We start from the raw sequence: 12,888 nt of genomic DNA on the forward strand, positions 1-12,888 counted from the left end.
TGGGGAATTTGGCATAGGCTAGGGGGACCTGACTGCATCAAATCTGCTGTACTGAAGAAAGGCAAATGTTGGCAAATGTGTGACTGCTATTTTCTGGGCAAACATGTGGACTTGGCAGGCATGTGGGACATTTGCTGCTGCTCCTTATGTTAAATGCTGAGCAATTCTGTAGTTCCCCACAACCCTTAGGGTGGAGCTCAAACAAGAATAAGTTATTTTCCTACATTTAAAATAAATAAATAAATAAAAAATCGGTCTCTCTGTGGAGACAGGGAACTTTAGGCATTGGATAACTCTTCTAACAAAGCTATTTGCTGTCCATTTTCATGGCAGTTTGAGTAAAAGCAGTCTGTTGCCTCCAGGTCTTGTTGAGATAGTGATAGTCTGTCTCTGGCTATATCCAGAAGACAAATGTGAAGAAACAGGAAGAAGTGTTTAAAAGAACAAAACCAGTTTGAAAGGATTGGAAAAAGAAGTGAGACTGAAGTTGCAAAACAAAGCTGCTGTGTAATGCTGGTATAGGGAGATCTTGGTAGCAGACAGACGACTTTGCAGATCACCCTTGCTTCCAGGTGCTGTGTTAGTGGGGCTGTGTCTGGGGCTGCTGCTGGGCAAGGAGTGCAGTACCTCTCCGCTCTTGTGTACTGGGAGTTGCTGTTCTGTGGCAGGAACAAGGTACCAGTGCACCTTAGGAACTATGTGCTGGAGCTCTGAACACATGTGAGAAGCACATGCTTTTACTTACAGCATCCATACAATCGGCATTACCATGCCGATTTCTGAAGCCTGAGAGTATGACGGGATTGTAAACCTTATCATCATGATCATAAATTTAATCCAATGAAGCCGAAGGGGAATATATATCACACTTGGACCCTTCCTCACTACCGTGTCTCCTGGCTTCTGCACAACTTCAGTGGGGACTGCAATCAGTACAGCAACAGTCTTGCAAGCCTGCTAGATTTGCTGACATTGCAAGAATTTAGAAATTCCTAAAAAAAACCCAGTACCTGTCTGCAGTTTTCCATTGGTCTGGCCCTCCTTGGAGCCTTTAGTTCCCTCTTGCTTCTTCTGAACCTTGCAAGTATTCCTCTGCATGCTAATGCAGCAAGCTCAGTGTGAAGGCAGGAGGGCACGGACAGACCGAGCCCTTCTTGGTGGATAATGTGACAGGTTGTGAAACAGGTGCTAAAAGAGCTATGTGGAAGATGCTGAATTGTGGAATGTCTGGGCAGAGGTGTCCCACCTTTGATGTGGTCCTGAGATGCAGGACATAAGATAAGTATGGGTCACAAATAGGCAGTTGCAACCTGCAGGGTTGCAACCTAAGGGCCTAGGGAGGTAGTACCTAACAGCACGGAGCAGGCCCAGGCAATTCGTCCCTGATTTCTTCTCGGACTCTTCAATACTTCAAGATTAGTAATGATGGTACAAATTTTAAAGAACTAGGTGGATAGTAGGTTTTGTTACCTTTTCTGTGGCAAATTCCTTAAGGCAAAGTGATTTAGGCAAGATTGCAGAGCACCGCCCCATCTGTGTTTTGAGAGCTGAGCAAAACATTCACCCCTCCTATTGAAGTTGTACATGGTTCATACGTCAAAGGGAAATAAATGAAACCCTGTGCTGCCCTAGGAGTGAGAAGGGAGCTTTAGGGATTCAGTATGTAGCTTATAGTCGTGAGTCTTTATGTTTTGAGAATAATCATGAGGTGCGTAGGGCCAAAATGCGGCCTAGAAGAGCTTCTGCTGGGAGAGGAGGGGAGGGGAATTTAACATTCTTAAAATGATCCGTTAGACCTAGCTCTTCCAGTTTCTGCTTGAATGCCTTAAACATTACTTTATGTTAAATATTTAGTACTTGCCTATATATTAAAGATGGGTAGCAGCCAAGTCTCCTCTTTCTCTGAATTAAAGCAGCTCTTGTCCTTTTAGCTGGACTGAACTTGGTACTTTTGGGGCCCAGCAGGCATCCTTAGAGCAAGCTAACAGACTAGATACCTATAGGGAGTCTACAGACGCCTACAGGGAGGCATATGAGTCTGAATTATTGCCGGCAGAGGCACTAACTAATTATGCTGATGTGGCATGGTGGCAACTTTAGATGTATGCAATCTAGAGACCTTAGAAATTGTTTTGGTTTCTTGGTGTAAACTAAGATGCCTGTGAGATCTCAGGAGGCTGTGCAATCAAATAGAGTTTCCGTGGCATGTTCACTTGGATTAATTAAATTGTCTGTCTGTGAAGAGTGGGATGTAGGACTCCTGTGCTTGACAAAGGGAGTTTTGAGGACAGACCATTAATAGCTGTAGAGATGTTTATGCAGAGCCTTCCTTATTAATATCTTCTTAAATGTAAGTGGCCAAATACTTACTTGCTTTTTTATAGATTATAATAAAAATGTACTTGCATATTGGTAGGGGGCCAACTCTGAGATCTTTGGGTGGTATGGCGGTAGTATCAGACTATTTTTTTTTTTTCAGAAGAGAAGGAAAAAATTCTGGCCAAGTTAATATAAGATAATTACCACAAAAATGGAAAAAAAAATCTTGGGCCTAAATATAGGGACAGTGATATTTTACAGAGCTAATGACTGTTCCTTACATCTAATTTTTCTAATCGAAATCCAGACTCAAAAGAGAAAAAGAAGGCACAAAAACCAGTCCCTGGACACTAGTGCATGAAAAGCAAAAGCTAATCTGTGGGCTAAAATCCCTACAGTCCCATTGTAGTCAGTGATACAATAGTCTGGATCTCCCGTATTTCTGTGGGTTTATAAGTACTTTGTAAGTACCCTTTGGAAGGTACCTAAGCATTTTTTTTTTCAGATAACTTACCTGATAATTTTCTGGATAAATACTCCATGTCTGGAAAATTCCATACATGTTATTGTAGCTGCAACCATGAGGCATTAGGGGCCAAGGAGTTTTTAGTAGTTTGTAAGTTTATAAACTACAATTTAGTTTACAGAATCATAATCAGACTCTATAAATCTGAATACTTAAAAGTGAAAAAGGTTTCCCCTTGTTTTAGATGCCCGAACTAAACTCACCCTAGGCACCCTCAAGGCACAGCATGCGATGGGAGCTGCCTCAGGTATTCAGTTATATTTATTTTTAAAACACATCCATAAAGAGCAGCATAGAAGATCCTTCATTTGTGCTAAAAATTAAAAGCTGTCCAAAGTCGAGGCTCTTAGGAAATTTTACCTAAGGTGCACTCAGAGACAAAACTTCTATTACTTTAACATCTCACTGCGCAATGACCCTGATCCTGTCAGGTGCTGAGTGCATTCACGTTCCTTTGCTGTCAGCATGAGAGGACTTACACATCTCAAGATCAGGCCTTAGTCTTTGGTGTTGGCACACTTGTTCTGTCACTGTGTGTGCAGTGGGATGGATTCTTGTATTAGTGCCAGAAAATGAAAGCTGCTGGTGTCCTGGAAATACTCTTGATAGAGGCAGAAGGAGCTTTTGCTTTGCTTACAGGGTACAAAAAGCTTTAGAGCTTCTCTGGTATTTCCTTTTGAGATATCATACTAAGAATTATGGCTTTCTGTGACTTTCTCCACTTACATTTTCTAGTTTTCAGCTGAGTCACTGGTGCTAGCAATGTTTTGAGAATGGACATTCCTCCTGGTCCTGTGCGCAGGGTCTCTGCAGGTGTCTGCCTGCCAGCATGGCTGGTGCTGGCCAGCAGAGCCTCTCCTCTCCTCCAGCAGGCACAGTTTTTGCAGGTTGCAGGCTATCAGTGCTCAAAAAGGGTTTAAAGGTCTTGGTCACTGTATTGAGTCAATGTTCTTCGTGCTCGCCCATTTCAGATTTTTGTTGTAATATATCTTCCGTTTTGAAAGGCTGCTTAGGAAGTATGGCAATTCCTATTACTAATTCAGTGACTTTAAACAAATACCAGGCAGCTACTGAGGGTTTTCTCCAGGGAGAACATACCAGAACACTGAAGAAGATAAATGGCATTTTTTTTGTCCTCATTGGTGCTTTCTTTTCTGAGTATTCCTGTGCATTTATATAATCACAGAGCTTGCATTAAATGTATTTTTGTAAAATTTTAAGTTTTGTTTTTGAACCCATGACAAATACTGTTACTGGTAACAAGCAGTGCATCTGGACTGTAACTAGTAGTGTTTTCATGTGCCTTGAACAAGAATGTTACTTGCATTAGTACATGTGTTTCGTGGCCTTTCAGAATTAAACAGAGAAAATAGCCTTTTGGAAAACCTTAATGCCATTCCATATGCAGTCCGTGCCTTGTTGTGCACATGAGGTTTGATTTCTTCTCAGCTATGAGACTTCTTAATTCCTGGTATGTGTTCCTTTCATCTTCTTCTTTTTGTAAGGAGTAGCATGAAGTTTATATAAAGGGCACAGTTCATTAACTCATATTTGTATAAAACTCCCTGCACAGAGTTTTTTTTTTTTTTTTTTTTTTTTAATCTGAGCAATGTACGATGTATTTATAAGTCTGGAGCTTCTCTTGTTCAGTGGGAGAAGTTATAAATGTAATTATTTGGTAATAGGAGAACTGATTGGTATATGAAATTGGAAAAATTTGCTGGAAGGCCTGTTTGTGTCCTTAGAATAATAATATAGAACACCTATAGATTGATATAGTCTAAGAATTACAGAATGTAAAACAGAGTAATACTATCAGAAATACTTTTTTTTTTTTTTTTTTTTTCCGTGCTGGGAATGATTATCATACCTTATCTGGTCTATAAATTAAATTACAAAATAATAAACATCACTGTAGTTGTCTGAACTATAAGGTTAAGGTGAAAACCTCACCTCAGGTTTACTTAATCTTAATTTGATTCGTATAACCCATTTTCTGTGTTAAGAGATTAGATTTCCTTAACCTTAAAGAATTGGCTGGAGTTCAGATGCTAGGATCCAAAGTAACATCCAGTGCACTAAAATCCGTGGAGGCTAAATCCCACCAACCCAGACAGCAATCCAGCAAATTTACTTTCCACAACTGCACAACACAGTAAGCATCTCCTTTCCTAGCCTGAAAGCTTCCTGGTTTTCTGTTATGAGGAGATAAGCACTTACATTCTGCCTGGACTGTATTTGCAATTGGATTTAGGCAGGGAATCATTTGTACCTCAGCTGGGTCCCCTGAGAAAGCCCAGGCAGTTAGGAATGTAAATGTCTGTTTCAGGCTGGATGACTGTCCATCCTTCCATGCTCTCTAAACAGCATCCAAACCACCCAGCTCCCGTGATTCATAAGGGTAAGGGCTGTACCAAGGGTGATGCCATGGTAGATAGACATTTCTTCTAGTACTTCCCTAAAGACAGCTCTTGGTGGAGTGATATTGGCCATGAAGGGAATCTCTCTCTCCCCATGCTGGGAGTCCTTCTCTCTCCATGCTGCTATTCACAGAGATTTCACCAGACATGAAATGAGCACAAACAGTGTTGCTAGAGTGAGGATGAACATTAAGGCACATGTATTTATCCTTTGGGTTTGTATTGTCCTGTTGAGAGGGGGGACAATGTGCAACAGAACCATTTATGCCTTTTTCCCCATTTTTCAGCAGTATCCCTAGAATCTGAGCACAAGTCAGAGCATGAGCAAACAGTACTGTAGCTCTCAAACCCTGGTTCACCACACGTCTTGCCTGTAGGAGTCATCGTGTGATAAAGCTTAAGAGGTACTCTATGCCAAGCATCTTTCCTTTTTTGATGTTTCCAGTATTGTTATTAATGATTAATGATTAATCTCTGTGTACAATATACCACAATACCTCATAATTCAGCTGAATTTTGTGTTTTGCTAGTACTTCATCTCCTACAGTATAAGTATTCAAGTATTGCCGTGATTGTAAGCGTTGAATCAGTTCCTAAAGTGAAGGAAATAAGCTACAGAGCCGCAGCACTTTGATACGAGGAGTTGTGCTTCATCCGTATGAATGTAAAAAAAAAATAATCCCATATATTAATTAGGAACGTAAAGCCCTTTAATTTATATTCAACATCAGATGTGTTATCAGATACCTCTCTTTCACAAGTCATAGAGAAGAAGGCCTTGTTTCTATCAGTCTGCTTGCAAATTTTCTTAATAAAAGTCGGTGACTCCAGCTCAGAGTCTGGTGGCACATGTATGTAGTGTTAACTAAAACAGTAGGGGTCTGGACCATTATTGCTGTTTCAGTAGAAAATTTGAACGATTTGATCCAGCTGAGCAATGTTCTTAAGAAGCTGAGCACCCTTAGCTTCCAGGAACTTTAATGAAATTGAAACAGTGAATTAACTAGATTGATCTGGCATATGTTAATCAAGATACCCCATAAGGCACTTAGCAGAGTAAAACAGCAATGTTTGAGTGGTCAGGCAACACTGTATAAGATGCTGCTTTAACTCTCAGCAGGAAAGTTATATATCTGGGGTAGTGCATGATGACTTTTTGCTTGATGGATGAGTAACTTGCAGAATGATGAAATAAGTGGTGAAAAAGGCTTTGATTTAAATCAGTTTTAGAAAACATATTTTTTTGATGAGCAACATGCATTATTTAGTTAATTGCTACTTTCGTCCTTTTTATAGATACTAATTATGGTTGTTTGAAAAGTGTATTGGAGAGAAGTATATATCTTGTTCATCATTGCCATGTGCACTTTCCCATGGGAAGATGGGGACGAATACTCCTTTTTAGGTCAGAAGCTACTGTGAGAATTCTGAAACAAGGTGATTTCTTTCCGAGAAAGCCATGATCTGTACCGAGTCAATGAGAGCTATGTCAGAGTTTTGACTCATGATTATGTAGCAAATAACTGCAGCACTTTAAGGTACTATCAACCCTGTAATAGAGATGTCAAAGGAAATACATATGCACACATCTTCAGTCATGCTAGTAAAAAACTGACATTGTAGCTCAAACCGACCTTTATCAATGCGAGGCAGGTACCTGGACAGAAGTGGTGTTGTAATTGAGTTGAATCAGCCCAGATGAGATACGAAGAGAGCTAGGACATCTGCAGTAGATTTTGGGTTTTGGAACTCCATCCCAGAAGAGGTTACAAAGCCTATCTAAATTTAGGAAAAAGACAAACGTTTTTTAACAGAATAATGCTCCCGTATGTGTTTGACAGTAATATACGTCCTAATGTACAATCCAAGGAATAGAAAAATGGGTTTATTTTCTAGTGGACATCATACTGCTTTATAATTTTGTTCATCATTTATGCACATGCTTCATCACTGAAAATGTGAGTTAGCATTTGGATCATACAAGCTTTTCAATTAGGCATGAACAGACATGGGTAGAAGTCTGTTCAGGCTCTGCGTTCCAGAGTATCTCAGACTTGGGACTGCTCCCCTCATATTTCTGAAACTTTCTGGTGATTTTGGGTTTAGGCAGCAGCTCCGGAAGCAATGTCCATGGCCAGGACTTCTTTCCAGCCGACCAACCTGCCAGGCAGGTACGGAACTTGTAAGCATGTGGCCAGATGTGCTTGGAGCATAACATCGCTAATGGCCCCAAGATGCCCCGGAGTTAACAGGCAGGAGCTGCTCTTCGTGACTGCTTGTTCACACCTGTATAGGCATAGTCAGGGACTTTAAGAGGAAATACTCAGTTTTTGGATTACTTCCCTGAATTTTCTATCGGCTCCTAAGGAGTTAGAGCTGTACGTGCAACTGGCAAAGCAATTTGTCTCATCAGAAGCTTTGCTAAACCAGACAGCAGAATAATCTCTGACATATTTTTGTTGAGTTATGGTTTTTATGGGCAAAGAGATTATAAATTCTTATTAAAAGAAGAATCATGTAAAAATGGAGATTACATTGGAGATAGTATGTCCAAAATTCTGCATGCTCAACAGTGATAAATTATACCATTTAGCATATCAGGAACTCAGTGAAACAGTATTTTCAGAGCATGCCTGGAACTAGAAAGTTCCATAAGTTAACAAAAACCTGTAGACACCGAATCCCTCAAAGCATAAAGAATTTAAAATGAATGTATTTTAAAGAAGAATGAGAGGATATAGAGTGTTCTATGTATTTAGTCCATGTTTTCCCCATGAGGCAAGTATTTCTGTGAGTGAACAAGAAAATTATCTGATTATGGTAACTTCCATAATCCATTTGATTTTATTCATCATATAATATGTCAAGAGGAGATGCATTGCACCCGTTGCTTCTAATGTTGGCAGGACTAGAAAGAGGACTGCATTTCACATGCTGAAGAATGCTACTTCTGAGACTAATATCGAGTTTAATGCCTTTTCACACACTAGAAAAGAGAGCAGAAACTACTAGTGGTGTTTCCCACACACTTTCTGGTTTCGTTGAGAGCCTCTGGTGAAAGTCATGCTAGCTATAAAAAAGTGGTGACGTGGACTTAGCTATTTGTATCACAAGCAGCAGAATTTCTTTACAGTTCTTGTCATCTGTGCTAGATGTGCCTTCACCAGGTATTAAAAAATTAAGCTAATCCTGCAGCTGAGTCTCCTGGGACTTCGTATGCGTCTTTGGGAGTTCCACAATGGCAAAGGAAAGAGAAAAAAAAAACAGTGGAAATCAACAAAACCAAAAAAGTAGCCTTGGCTGAGCAATCAGTTTCTCTTGGTGGAAGACGAGAAAACTTTTCCTTTTCATTACCAAGATTGGAAGCAAAGTCCTCGCAATAGCAGCTGGCAGCGAAGCCCACTGCTCTCAAGACTGCACTTTATCTTCATCAAAATTCTTGCAGGGAACACGAAGCTCCACAATTCTGCCATGCCCTCAAGACTCTGCAAGTTGGGGCTCCTTGCCTTTCACACTTTTCTCCATAACTCCTCAGTCTGGCAGGAACTCTTTGCTCATTTTCTGGTGTCTGGTCAGTATGATGATCATGAAGCTGACTTCTTGCCTCTGAAACTTTGTCTAAAGATAGAATTTTACTTTCGCCCCTATGTCATCATCAGTTCTCAGCATGCCTGATAAGACAAACCCATTATCACAAAACCAGAAGCTCCAAAAATTACAGTAGTTGCATGACTTTTCTTCTGACCAAATGTAGCTATTTTGTCATCCGCTGTTGTCACAGCACTCATTGTAGTAATCACAGTGTCACTGCAGCAGCAGTGCTGAACAAAAGGGTACCACACGGACACAGTTACTGTGGATCTTCTCAATGTAGTCATCTGTCATTGATGGCTTATCCCTAAAACAGCACCTGTGGTTATTTACCCTCATCTGCAGAAGTTGGCTGTCTTCTTATGTGCCTATCATCAGCCTATATCTAATTCTTCATTCATCAGCCCTCCTTCCTAGACTCAGCAGAGAGAGAGAGAAAACTGTACAAAAAAGAGAGGGCTTAATTGGGTTTTTCTTTCCTTAGGGGAAAATAATCTGGAAAATTCAAAAAGGAGACAGTGTAGCCTACAGTGAACAAACATATATAGTACACTCCATGACCTCACTCTTTATGAAATTCAGCTCTGCCTCTTCCCCACTTGTGAGGTCTAAAACTACAACACAAGTCTGAGATGAGAGTAGATGAGATAGACAGATGAGATAAAACTCATTACTAGTATGCAAACAAACGAAGCTGTCCCAGAACTTTGCTCTTTTCCCCATTTTCAACTTTCTTTCTAACATAGTACATACCCAAGGGAATAATGGGTACATACCCCAGGGAACCTGGGGCAGCATGAGCAGGCATAAAGAGTGACATTCTTCTTTGGACCTTAGCTTCAGCAGACCCTTTCTGTAAATGCTACAAGAAACTGAAGAAATAAAGAAAATAGTTAAGATAGAAAAAATGGTTAAATTATAAGTAAAATATGATAAAAAGGAATGGAATTAATTTGCTCACCTTTTTTTCCTCTACAACTACAGTTCTTTAAGCTCTGACACACACAAAAAAAAAGCTCTCCAGGTACCAGGGCATTCACTTCTTCTTATGAGGTGAATTTGAAAAGCAGGTAGCCTGCAGCAATTGTTTCCTGTGTTATATGGTCAAACAGTTCAAGCATAACAGCACTTGAGTTAGTTTACCAGTGCATACACTGCTCCTCTTGTCTTGGGCTTAGGAACTGACAGTGTGGAATTGGCTTTACAGCCTTCACACAACAGGTTTTGTTTCAGGGACTTGTCTTGTCATGTAATTTTATTTTTATTATTATTTTTAAGCCTGAGAAGCTTATTTTTAAACTTGAAGACTTGATGATCTTGAAGGTCTTTTACAACCTAAAAGATTCTATGATTCTATGAACTTTTAAATCTTATTTATTTAATTATTCAACAGAAAACCACCAACAATATCTAGTCACGTTTCAGTGTTGAGTTTTCAGAGTATGAAGGTACTAGGGAAGTTTTTGTTTACATATAAATAAATCACCTCAGTTTTATACACATATTCTAAAACATACTAATTTCAAATTAATTACATTATTTTCATAAAAGCTTATATATACATTTTTGTTTTCCCCATCTGTAGTGCAGTTTCACTCCTATCCTATTTCTTCTATTAGCTATTGCTTGAATCTCATCCACAGTTTATAAGAACAGAATGGTTAAGGGGCAGGTATTAAGCCAGATCTCGACTCAGGATGAAATACAGTCATCTTTTCTCTTGTAGAATCTTTATGCTCCCAGGTACATAGATCCTTGTTCTTCTTACCTTCCTTTAACAGTTGCTGAGTGGGGGAGACTGGCAACCCATTGCTCCCTTCCTTGGTCAGTGGCCATGGATAAGCGTTTTCGGAGGTTGAGCCCATTCAATATATGGAAACTTCTTTTGTCTTTTCACCTTCATTGTTCTTCTAAATACACATTTGATATGAGAGTTCACATTTATCTGAATAAGGGCAAGAAAAGCAAAACATGACAAACAAACAAAAAACCAACAAGAACAGTCTTTAAATGAGTGGGAGAATTCATAAAAACTGCTGTACCATGCAGTTTTCTCTTGTAATTCAATGACAACACATTTATTACTAAATTTTTAAATAAAACTACTTTCTTTTTCGTAGTCCAGATGTTTATAATGGCTTTCATCCATGTATTTTTTCCTTGTTGCCTAATTATGTAGTTGAGCAGACTTAAAAACGTGGCATTACTTTGGATTATGTTTTGTATCTTGTGACCAAACCTTTCAGAAATACAGTATCTCAGAGAAATTCCACCTCCTTTAAATTTCATTCAAATTAATCAATAGGCTGAAAAGTCTTGATGGATAGTTGGACAAGAAACATGCTTGCTTAGGCTTCATCTCATCAGTCAGGTGTATCACAGAAAGAAGAGTTCATTCCTCTAAAGGTCAGCTGAATCTACTCTAAATTAGGAAAACATTCAGTTTTCAGTTTTTAATGAAAATTTTGAACAAGTTGAGGTTTCCAGATCATTGCTGTGCTCCTTGAACACAAACACACCAGAAAGTGGAAGCTGATTAAGCCAGCTTTACAGTGGATTGGTAGAAACCACATCATCCTAATTCACCCCACCACTTAGTGGAACTTGGTAATAGTGAAAGGCTCAGGTCCATAGGCTTGTGCTTCTCCTGCCTTTGAGACTGCAGAAAGGAAGGGGAACTTCTGTGAGCTTCACTGTTTTTAATTAAAAATATATATATATTAAAAATAAATAATAATAAAAAAGCAGGGAAGAGCAGGAAGAAATTCTCTTACTAGAGCCATGGGTATATTCAAAGCCTGCAACTTTCTATGCTGTGTATCCCAAGTTCAGGGGCTTGCTTGGGGTTTTCCAAGGGAAATATTGAAGGAATCTTCCAAAGTGCATGTGGGCTCTAGTGCCAGAGGAAGAGAGTTAGGTTTGTCAATGCCCATGGTAGTTCAGTAATGCACACTGGTAGCAGATGAAATCTAACCAATCCAAGAAGACATGATATCTCTATGGTTGCTGAACTCAACCTGGCTGGCATACTGTATTAATCTAGGTAAAAAGAAGTACTCTGGGAATGTCCATCACAGAATCATTAAATCACAGAATCATAGAATATCCTGAATGGAAAGGGATTCACAGGGATCATCGAGTCCAACTCTTGGCTCCACACAGGACTACCGAAAAATCAGAGTGTCTGAGAGCGTTGTCCAAAAGCTTCTTGAAGCATTTGGTGCTGTGACCACTGCCCTGGGGAGCCTGTTTCCATGCCCGACCACCTCTTGGTGAAGAACCTTTTTCTAACACCCAGCCTGACCCTCCCCTGTCCCAGCTCCATGCCGTTCCCTCAGGTCCTGTCGCTGTCCCAGAGAACAGAGCTCAGCGCCTGCCCCTCCACTCTCCTCGTGAGGGAGCTGCAGGCCACCATGAGGCCTCCCCTCAGCCTGCTCTGCTCTGGGCTGAACAAACCAAGGGACCTCAGCCGCTCCTTATACATCCTCCCCTCTAGACCCTTCACCATCTTTGTAGCCTTCTTCTGGATGTTCTCTCATTATAAGAACTGATGGCTGCATTAACATAACCCATTTCATCCTAGAGCTCTTCACGAGACACAGAGAAGCATAGAAATGTAGGCATCACTAGGATAAAGAAAAGCTTATGGCCACATGACAACACTATGCACAGCAGTAGGAAGGATGCAGAATTCACTGGAAATTCTTACAATTCAAAACAAAATCGTATAGATAGGAGGTATGCTTTAATTTCCTTTTGCCATTTTATCTCCTGCTTTCAATTTGCTCCCATGCAAAACATCAAATTCCAAAAATACCATCTTCTAGATTTGCCCTCATTTACATGATACTGACTTTTTAAATTTAGCTTTAACAGTGACTTTTTTCAACAATCTAGAATTTACTGTTCTTGATTTTAAGTTACATGAGGTTGTGAGTTGCTAAACTGATGGTATGTGTTTACTTTAAATTAAATCTGGTCCTGTGTTCTTAAAATATTTGAAATTATTATAATAGTTGTTTGACCCTTTGA

General features: G+C 39.8%; 1 protein-coding gene across 8 annotated transcripts in view; it reads left to right on the plus strand.

Annotated features, from left to right (window-relative positions):
- Positions 1-12,888, plus strand: part of MAGI2 (membrane associated guanylate kinase, WW and PDZ domain containing 2) — a 774,790-nt gene that overhangs the window by 35,369 nt on the left and 726,533 nt on the right. The window lies entirely within an intron of this gene.

Source organism: Cygnus olor, chromosome 1 (assembly GCF_009769625.2).
Source record: "Cygnus olor isolate bCygOlo1 chromosome 1, bCygOlo1.pri.v2, whole genome shotgun sequence".
Taxonomy (NCBI): Eukaryota; Metazoa; Chordata; class Aves; order Anseriformes; family Anatidae; genus Cygnus; species Cygnus olor.